The sequence below is a fragment of the Talpa occidentalis genome, unplaced genomic scaffold, assembly GCF_014898055.3.
Source record: "Talpa occidentalis isolate TD23 unplaced genomic scaffold, MPIMG_talOcc4v2.1 talOcc4.12, whole genome shotgun sequence".
Taxonomy (NCBI): domain Eukaryota; kingdom Metazoa; phylum Chordata; class Mammalia; order Eulipotyphla; family Talpidae; genus Talpa; species Talpa occidentalis.
The window spans coordinates 97,295,166-97,305,542 of NW_023601212.1; the positions used below are offsets into that span (position 1 = coordinate 97,295,166).

Here is a 10,377-nt window from a genome sequence, read left to right on the forward strand (position 1 = left end):
TGTTATTTTAGTTGTTCTTCCACTTCAACAATTTCAAATTTATAAATTTCTTCATATATTCTGTAATTTGTAATATCTACAAGATTTGTAGTGCTGTTTTTTCCTTAATATTAGTGATTATTTTTCTCTTTTCTTGCTCTTCTAAGTAGACATTTATCCATTTAGTCAATACTTTCAAAGTGACTTAGTTTCGCACTCTCCTTTTTTACATAGTGTTCCATTTCATATTTGTTAGTATTATAATCCATTTTCTTCAGACTTGATAGGCTTATTTTAGTTTGAGATGAAAACTCAGATCTTTTCTAGTCCTTCTCCCCCACCCCCACATTATTCATTTAAAGCTATAGTTTTTCCCTTTAAGTCCTACTTAAGTCTCACAAACTTTGATAGAGCCTATGTTATCATTTGGTACATATAAGTTCTAATTTTCATTGTAATTCCTCTTGTGATGTGTAGATTCTTTAGAAACTTGTTAATATCCAGGCAATTGTGAATCCTAGAAATGTATTTATTGAAAGTTAGCTTAAATCCATTGTGATAAAAATATCCTCTAAATTTTTTAAACCCTGTAGTAATTGTTGAGGCTAGCTTCACAGTTGATTTTTCCGAAAGCTCCATACATACTTGAGCAGAACATGTATTCTAATGCAACTGGACACAGTGTTATATGTTAGTTGAACTTTTTACAATGACTTTTGGTTATTATCTCAAAGACACAATCCTGAATGCCATAATCCCTACTGTTGAAATCTTTAAAACCCAAAATCTCAAAAATATTCTGGGAATGATTTTTAAAAGATTTAAAGGACATTATATACATTTTTGGAAGTGGACTTGAGAAACAAAAACATCTTTCAAGTCATGTAATTTACACAATAAAATGTGTATTGGAAATATTTTTCACAAATTAAGATGTACAAAATAGACATCTCTTCACTTACTGAGGAAGTTTCTACATTTTCATGCACACACACCATGCTTACGTAGCAAATCAACATTGTGATAATGCACTTTCACTGAGTCAAATTTACAAAAGAAAATGCTTAAGACAACAAATTAAATGCTAAGTCTTTACACAATTTATACCTTAAGCATTGGAAATGATGCGAAGATGAAAGACGTAACATGGTGAGCTATAAAAATTTTATAATGGTAGGGAGAAAACGGAAAATTTGACATACGAAAGTCTATGGGTATGAAATTATGGGAGTCCACAAGAGAGCTCAGACCTTTACAGTAAATTATATTTTGTAGCTTTTTATTGCCAATAAGTTATTTTTTTCTCTTAGGGTATGGCTAACCTCAGAAAATACCTTCCTATTTATTTGCTACATGGTGCTGCTCCTTTTGAAAGTCAATGATTTGATGTACACTAACAAGTTATTTTTCCATTTTCTGGTCATGCTTCTATTTTCTTGAGTACACGAATCCATTCTTCTTGCACTCAAATACAGACCACCAGTTTGGTGGAAACATCAGCCACAGAACATTAACATTGTTTCATCTTCTTATCTTACTGCAAAAGTAACTATTTTTGAACCAACCAGTAACTTCATTGGCTTTTAAGGCAAATTTGCTCTTAAAAGGTCCTGGAATTTCATCAGCTAGAAGGAATGTTAATACAGATAAATGATACATTTTAAAAGTGATGTTTTCAAGGCTGCTTTGTCATGTGTCCAGTTCGCTAATATGAATTTTTCACCAAATGCACTGGGTTAAATTGGAAAAAAAGAACCCCAAAAACTCTATGGTTTAAACATCTTTAAATTCACCTTCAGAAGCCTTGACTGTGCCTAATTTCAAATCTGTCATCGTGGCTTGGGGATTAGACTAAAATCCACTTTCTTTTGCAAAATCCACCAAATCTTCAAATAAATACTTTCAGAGTGCTTTGTTTTTTCCAATCATTAATACATGAGTGTATGTATGTTTCAGAATTCCTGGGATCACAAGCAATATGGAGATATACACATATACTTCATTAAAAAAACTCTGGGGGCAATTTTGAAAGTGCCATCCATTATCCAAAGGGAAGTATGCACTAAGTTTTGTTGAATCTAGTGGTGAATATAAGAAATCCATCTTCCTTGATGGTCAAATTCCTGGCCAAAAGTGTTTAACATTGGAGAAGCCTTTATATTAGCAAGTGTCTTTTCATCGCAAATGAATCCCCTTTTAAAAACATGTCTTTTAGAGAATTTTTACAATTACTTGTTACAAAACTATTTTTGTGATTTTTACCTGGGGGAGGGGGCCTGTGACTTTTAGTTTTATACTTTGGAGATCGTGATCTTTCATAATTTCAGCATCTGGGATTAAAGCTGGCCCCACTTCACAATCTTCTGGCTATTAAAACAATATTGAGACTGTCCCACTATGGTCCTGGATTTGTCCAATTCATCATTTAAAATAATTTTCCTTCTTACAAAGTTTGAAGTTCATAGTGCATTCTGATGAAGTTTCTCTGTTCCTGGTGATGGGCCAGGAGACCAGTTTTGTCCAGCATGAAAGATTATCTGTAATGCTTATTGAGATAGTATCATAATATGCAAATACATGAAAGGGTAATTCTCCCTGTATTTTTAAAGAATCCATCAGACTGAATCTTCTTCTACTTTTTCTCAAGAGTAAAAACTTAAAAGCTATTCTAACATATGCTATGTAACTTGTTCAAGGAAATAGTTGAGTTTGTATTTTCAGATTATTATGAAGGAAATCTTGTATCACAAGTACAAATCAGTTAAGGTAGTGTGAGAGACTTTCATGACTACATAGTGATCAACAAAAAAAATTTCTACCAGGTGACAATCTCATAAGCATGAGATTTACTACTTTTAAGTGTGATCAACATCCTGCCAGCATCAGTATGATCTAAGTGCTAGAATTTTGCCTTAAATTATAAAAATGTAATCAATGGAATTGTAATGAAGCAGCATAAAATTCTCATGAGAAAAAGTAGTTGTTTATCAGCACTCCTTAATCTTCATGCCTAAGACAAGAACTTTTAAATAATTTCAACAACTTTTTAACATCTTGTCATTGTAAAATATATTCACACTAGTATTTCTTTACTTGAAAACTTTCATTGTTATCTGTACAATCTATCAATTTCCTGTAATTACAGAAGAGAATTTAGCTCTTTTTCACATTTCACATGCATTTCCCTATTTTTTAGTTGTCAATACTTAGGTAAAATTTTCCATATAACCAGCTATAGCATCGTGACTGCAGTATCTTTGATTTTTACTAAAGCTATTGTTTCAATTTCCTATAACTATCTTTCCTGGTTTTAAATTCATCACAAATTTTAAATACCAATTTTCCCTTACTTTTCATTCCTTCAAGGTGTGTTTAAAAGGTCATCTCTTCAAAAAACCTTCCCCCAAGAGAACTACTTAACTGAATTTCCCATTAAAAATTTGTTATTTTTAGTCAGAATTTTGAGAGATGTTTCTTATTTTTATATCCTCAGCAAGATGCCTTTTATATAGACTATTAAAAACTAATCAACTTACAAAAATGACCTTGGGAAAGCCACCCATAGTTTTATTTCTATAACAGTATTAGAACAGGTCTCAGCAATTTTTGCAATAGCTATTTCTTATCAGCACTTACAGAGCCTCAGAGATATACTACTGGTACCATGTTTAGTAAATACATAAAGAGCCTCTTAAGATCATGGATAGGGGTCTCCCTGGCGGCACAAGGGTTAGGGTCTCAGCATTATCAGGCTGTTGCCAGCCACTGTGGCATGAGTTCAATCTCTAGCCAGGGAGCTGACCCACATAGCTCAGCAGACCTCTCCTGTCTCGCCTGCTGCTCCCCTCAGCTGCGTATTTCAGTAGATCTGCCTGTTCTACTCCCCACTCTGTCTCTGGTGAATCCTTTCACCTCTGCATCTCTGACCTACACCCTAGTTCTTATAGGCACAAACAAATCTTAAAAGTCATGGATAAATTTAGTAAGAACTATTTACTGGCTGCTCTTTCTGCCCACTTGTATCTATGCAAGCGTCTTTTACGTTTCTGTCCCTTTTCTAATAAATCTGCTCTTTAAATATTAATAAAAACCGAACTATATACTAACATTCTTAATAAGCCCAGAAATGTAATCAGGAGCTTGAAAACTCAAATTATAGCCAATCATCTCCTGACTACAATCTTTCTGTCCTACTCAGGTTGGTAAAGTTGAAGAGGAAAGTCACCTAAATTTATGGTAATTTATCTCAAAGCACTGGTCTACTTTCAATTGAGCCTTAAAGAATATTAAAATGATGAGACAGACTAAAATAGGATATGGTATCGTTCCTTGTAGTTTAATCTCAATTTAATGAGAATACTTTGTATTTCATTTTATAAATTTTATTTTTACTTTTAACAACTATCCGTTATAATTTGATTACATCGAATGAAAGCATCTATTTACACCCACTATAAAAGAACTACATGATATGCACAGGCAAAAATGCACAGATTATGCAGTATTTTTATCCCGGAATTCAAGATCTTAGGGAGCAAGGAAATACAATGGGACTGAAAGCTGAGGTGGAGTACAACAGCCAAAAGGTAAGCAGAGCAGAAGCTAGACACACCAGTTCTTAGAAGACACAAATCATTTCCAGCAAGACCCTGTCCGTTTCTTTCTACTGAGGCAGAGATCAACCGTAGGATGTAGTCTGTGCCAGTGCAGCTAAAACTGAGAGTTACGCGCGTTAATCTGATTACGGCCAGATTCAAGATTTCTAAAAACAAATCGAAGGATAATTAGCGATTTCAGTGTAATTAGTCTTTCATTCAAGTGCTTCTTTTTTTTTTTTTCATTTTCAAGAACTTTCCTGTGATATAAATCATCCTGATCTTGACTGTCCTTTCCCGTGTTCTGTGAGTTGTTCTATCACTGTTCACTAACTAGCGCACTTGACAAAAATCTCACTGAAGGTGGTGACGTCCCAATCTAAGCGTTTAAACGGCTATCACGTCACTCTTCTCGTGCTTCCTTTCCACTGAAGAATTCAGAACAGTTACTTGTTTCCTAGCTCTCAACCACGCGTCAGTCTTCAGTGAGCTAAACACTATCTTGTCACAAAGCGGGCGACCTGCACCGGCTTCCAGGCGGAGCTGTCCTCTTCAACAGCGTGACACGGAGAGGCGGACTGCGGCTTCCCAGGGTCGCAGGGTTTCAGTCAGAGAGAGCGCAAACTCATGATCACTTCTCAGTCCCCGACACATCCTTGGCTGTGCCCCAACTGGATCATCGAGCTTGGGGAGCTTGGGGCACGGCCATAAGCAACCGGTCAGCTTGCGTAGGTTTTTTTTTTTTTTTTTCCCCCACTGGAAAAGGCACTTTTCTGTCAGAACTTTCATCACTCGCGCCTAGCTTCCTTCCACCGGCCAGCTCCCACAGGTGGCCATTACATGTCGGCGCTCCAGGGTCCTTCATGTCAAGCAAGCACTTGGGCCTCTTAGAATTTGCTAGAACCCTCAAGTTCTGGTGACTCCTTCATAATAATACCTCTCTCAGTTGCCTCCCCGTCGCTGGCTGAAATCCAGTGAACTGCTGAAGCACCTGTTTTCTTCAGGTAAGCGCAACCGCCGGCCCGGGCGCGGGCGGCCGGGGACTACATTTCCTCCGCTGACTGGAAAGTAGTCCAGGCCAGCGGCTACTCCCTCGCCCGCCACAGCCCTGGGGGCAGCTCCCGCCAAGCCCGGACGCGGACGCCGAGCCTCCGGGGCCGGAGTCGCCCCGCGCGCCACCTCCTCACCCGCCGCCCGCTCCGAGAGCGGCTGCGGCCGCGTCCGGTCGCCCCTGGCGGGCATCTTCGCAGCCAGCGCGGAGCCCCGGCGCCGCCGCGGACCTGCTAGCCCCGGCCGGCTCGCCCGGCGCGCCGAGGCTTCCGCGGCCGCCCCTCACAGACGCGCGCGGCCGCGCCTAACCGCCGCCAACCGCCAACCGCCACTCGCGCGGGGCCCTCACCCGGCCCCCAACGTACCTAGAGGCGCCGCGCCGGCCGCTGCGCTCCCTCCTGCCGCCGCCAGCTGCCCCAGCGCGCAAAATGACGCGCTCGCGAGCACCGCCTGAGGTAAGTCTCCCTCGGCCCGCCCCCGGCGAACTCCGGGCCAATGGCAGCGCGAAGGGGAGGCCGCCCCGCCAATCCCGGGAGGCCGGGGCGGGGCGGGGAGGAGGCGGCGGCAAGTGGAAGTTAGCTGAGGGGCGCCCGCCGGCGCCGCGGGCGCGCTTCTTCCCGTCGGCCCCTTCGGCTGCCGCGGCCTCTCACCTGCGCGGCGCGTCGGGCGGGAGGGCTTTTGGGCGACCTGTGTGGAGGTTGGGGAGGTTTTGGGGAAAAAGTTACTTGAGTGTTAATTACAAAACCGGCAGGCCGCCCGCAGGCCGCAGCTTTGAATTGTTTTCACTGATTTGAGTTTTTCAAATGCTGTGTGGAGATGGCGTTTCCCTTTTATTGCTGAGCTTTCGGCCAGGAAGGCCTCAAATTTTGAGGCCCAGGCGGTGGTGGGCCTGGCCCAAGGGTGTTGTCTTGGATTTTCTAAGTTGTCCCGCGTGCCCGGCACCCATTTCAGATGACGAGGCCCAGCCTGCTGCCAGGTGGCGGCCCTGTGGTGCTTGTCTTGGTTGGTTTGGTCGTTAATTGAGTGCGAGGTGCAGGAACCGGGTAACCTGTCAGAGTTGGAGGAGCCCTTCACCCCAACCCTCTCTCAGAGTGGTGCTCCCTGCCTTGGAACAGTAGCTGCTTCAACAGGAAAGATGAGACAGGGCCAAGCCGTTTGGAAGTTTAACGCACCCTAATGCAGTTGGCACCCAAGATAAGGCCTGGGATTCCAGGGGTTCTGCAAGGTCAATACTGTCCTCATCGCAGGAAAAGCTTCTTTGCTTTCTACAGTCATGTGGTCCCAGGAATGTTTGGGAAATTGATGTGATATTGAAGATCACAGAAAAAGATGTGAAATCCAGCTGTCTTATTCAACGTAAAGAAATTGGCAGAGTTGTAAAACAATGCCAATCTTCGCACAAAGTTCTTTTTGCAGAAAACAAGTTTGAGTATCAGGCCATATATGGGGTTGCTGCGAGAGGGGGAATGTGGGCGGGAGTGGGAGGAAAGTAAATTTGGGGGCCGGATTAGGAATTTGGACTTGGTTCTGTCAACAGGAAGTAGCCTTTAGAAATGTTATGGCTATTTAGGGTCATAGGATAACTTGTGTGTCATTTTCACAATAATGGTAAATGATTTATTGGGCTTTATGTTAATCAAGTCCATTTCATGCAGTATTTTTCATTTATTTCCACGTTTGAAGTTGAACCTTGGGTCATTTATTAGCCATGTGGTCTTAGGTGAGTTAGGTTAGGTCTCAGAACCAATGCTCTTATCTCTAAAATGGGAATAACAACAATAAATGATTTGAGTTCTTAGAGCATTTAGCACTTCCCCATATTAATTAAATTCTCATACTATCATACTATGTGAAGTTTTCTGAAGTCTCTGAATTTACCAAATTAAAAAAAAAAATACATGGGATGACAGAGGTTCATCTTGTCATACATTTCTCGATTGGTCATAGGCACTAGATATATGGTAACTTGTTAAAATTGGTAAAGTTGAGTGCTCTGAATGATTTTGAGCAAATCTCTTAGTTTTTTTGTCTTGGAATATTTTTCGTTTGTTGTTTTCTTCCGGTGACAATTGTGTGAGCAGAATTTTGACCCCCATGATCTTTGTCACCTGGTATTCCTCTCACGATTATGTTACATTCCATGCAAATATAATTAAGGTTACTAACCACCTGACCTTAACGTAGAGGGATTAGCCTGAATTTTCTGGGTAATATCAATGTAATCACATGAACCCCACTAGACAAAGTAACAAGTCAGAGATGCAGCAGAAATGAAATTCATGGAGATTTGACTCAACCTGTAAGTACTGCTTCACAAACAAAGGACCTAATAAATACCATGCAAAAGGAATGAATTTGGCCTCAACCTGAACAAGCCTGGAGGCAGATTCTTATCAGAGCCTGAGGGGGTGGGGATGGCTATATAAGTAAAAGTAAAAATGAAAAATCTAGCCATCCTGTGTTAGGTAACAACCAAGCAGCTGGGAGCTGTTGAGTCAGGCCCCAGGAGGACCAGGCACTTAGGCTTGTTGGGGCTTGTGCATAGCTGAGAAGAAAATGGACCAAGGACTGAAATGCAGCTAATCACCACTTGACAAACTTTCCACCACTCAGAATTGCACTGACTGAAAATCTCATTTGCTGAAAGCTGATTTAGCCCCATCCCTTTTGCCTATATAAGTACACACTTGCTCCTGGCAGATCTCCTTGGGCATTTAGCACACACGATATGTTGCGGATCAGCTGGGTACTTGTGTTCTAGCGACTGAGGAATAATCACTGACATACCACGTTGAAGATTAGCAAGCTCAGGGTTATTGTGAGAAAGCAGGAGGGGGTCCAAGAGAGGAGCCTGTTACCGAGGGGTAGGAGCCCTTTTTATAAGCACTCTTGGGGACTCTCCACTGGGGCTTTTTTCTGCTTTGGGGTACTTTTCCATTGCCCTACTTTGCCTCAAGGCCCCCTTTTGTCACTCAGAGGTGTGAAGAACCACAAGCGGCTCTTATTTCCCTACACCTTTCCTGTGGCTGCCAGCTCATGCCTGCCAGCTTTGTGACTATCAGCCTTTGCCCACAGCCCTTCGCTCCTTCACATCCTTGCATTTGTATGCCTTGAATTGCTATCCTGAAGCCAGGAATAAACATTTGCTGTAATACTCATACACAATACCGTTCCACTAGTATTGCTGTTGACATCAGGTGTCTTGATTCCAGCCTTATCAAGCCCTCTATAGAGTTCCCATGTGAATCCACTGGGCTTCATGTATGAAACTGTGAGATATGGGTGTTGTTTTAAAACAGTAAGTTTGTGGAGATTATGGCAACAACAGAAAACTAATACTAGCATTTATCAAAATAAGTGCAGTGGCAGATGCTTCTCGCACTCCTGATTTGAGTCTTTGTACATTTATGGCCTGTAGTGCCAGTGAGGTTTTCTATGATCCGGGCAGATGGGTAAAGGAGTCCGGAAACCCTTGGTGGCTTTTTCAGGCTTTTATTGAGCTTTTTCACATTATTTGTTTTGCAGCAACCACATACATGGCAGGCCTCCCAGCCCCTGGCAAGTCTTCACTCTTTCTGGGCTCTCTAGCATTCTCTCAAGGGCTCTGTTCTCTGCTTCTTTGCTACTGCTGCTGCTTCCACCTCTGCTCTCTTGGAGTCCCCATGATGCTGCCTTTATGTGCCCAGCCTCTCAGCCCAGGTGTGCCCACTTATGCATGCCCACACCCTTCTCCAGGTGCCCACCATCAGGCATGCGTACAAGCCCACAGGTGTCTATCATTAATACTAATGGTGGGAGGGCGGAAAATCCTGACATTTTCACTTACTTACCCTACATGGCTCCTCCCTAGAGAGAAAAGTTAGGGCCTATGTCTTCCTGTTTACCATGTTTATCATAAGTCTGTGGTGTCCAGTGTGTTGAGGGAAAAATCTATATAGCTCAACCCAAAACATTGACATTACTTTGTATGTTAATAACCAGAACAAACCTACTCAGCCCATTTCTTACCATTTGCTTAAATGGATCAAAGATGAGTCTCCAAAGTGCTTTTACCAGTAGTAGACTTCAGGGCTGAGCTGAGATCTATTTCTACATAGATTATTGCAAATACTATACTAAAGTGAAACTTTTGTTTAATGTTGTTTATTCTGTGTTCAGTTTTTGTTGACTCCAAATCTTTTTTATGTCAACTTTATAGATGTAAAAATTTATAATAGAAAACACACGTTTTATGTGTACAATGAGTTCTGAGAAATATAGCCACCGCCACAATCAGGATCAACCCCACAGTTCACTTGTGTACTTTGCAGTCATCCAAAACCTCTGAACCCCAGCTCCAAGAAATCCCTGATCTTCAGTAAAAATACATTCTTGTGCTCAACCTAGGTTTTCATATAAGTGGAATTATGTAATATTCTTTTGTCTCTTACATTCAGCATAATGTTCTTGAGATTCATCCCTGTTGCTGTGTGTTTAGTAGTTAGTTTCCCCCTCCCTTTTTACTAGGTGGTAGCACTGTATTGCAGGGATGAATTACTCTGTGTTTCCCCATTCACCTGCTGGTAGGCACTTGGGTTGTTTCCACTTTTGTCTTTTATGAATAACATTACCTTAAACATATATGTACACATCTTTCAGGGGCTATATATTTCTTTTCCACCAGAGCATGAAAGTAATAGATTATATGATAAGTATATGCTAACTTCAAGGGTTAGAAAAATTTTCTGTAAGGGCCAGAAAGTAAATATTTTAG

At 41.5% G+C, this 10,377-nt stretch overlaps 1 protein-coding gene across 2 annotated transcripts in view; it reads right to left on the minus strand.

Moving 5' to 3' along the window:
- Nucleotides 1–6,053, minus strand: part of ATF7IP2 (activating transcription factor 7 interacting protein 2) — a 40,226-nt gene extending 34,173 nt beyond the window's left edge. For both annotated transcript variants that reach the window (XM_037507617.2, XM_037507615.2), the window contains exon 1: nucleotides 5,990–6,053. The gene's annotated coding sequence lies outside the window, so the exon portion shown is untranslated. The remainder of the gene's footprint in view (nucleotides 1–5,989) is intronic.
- Nucleotides 6,054–10,377: the final 4,324 nt, after the last annotated feature.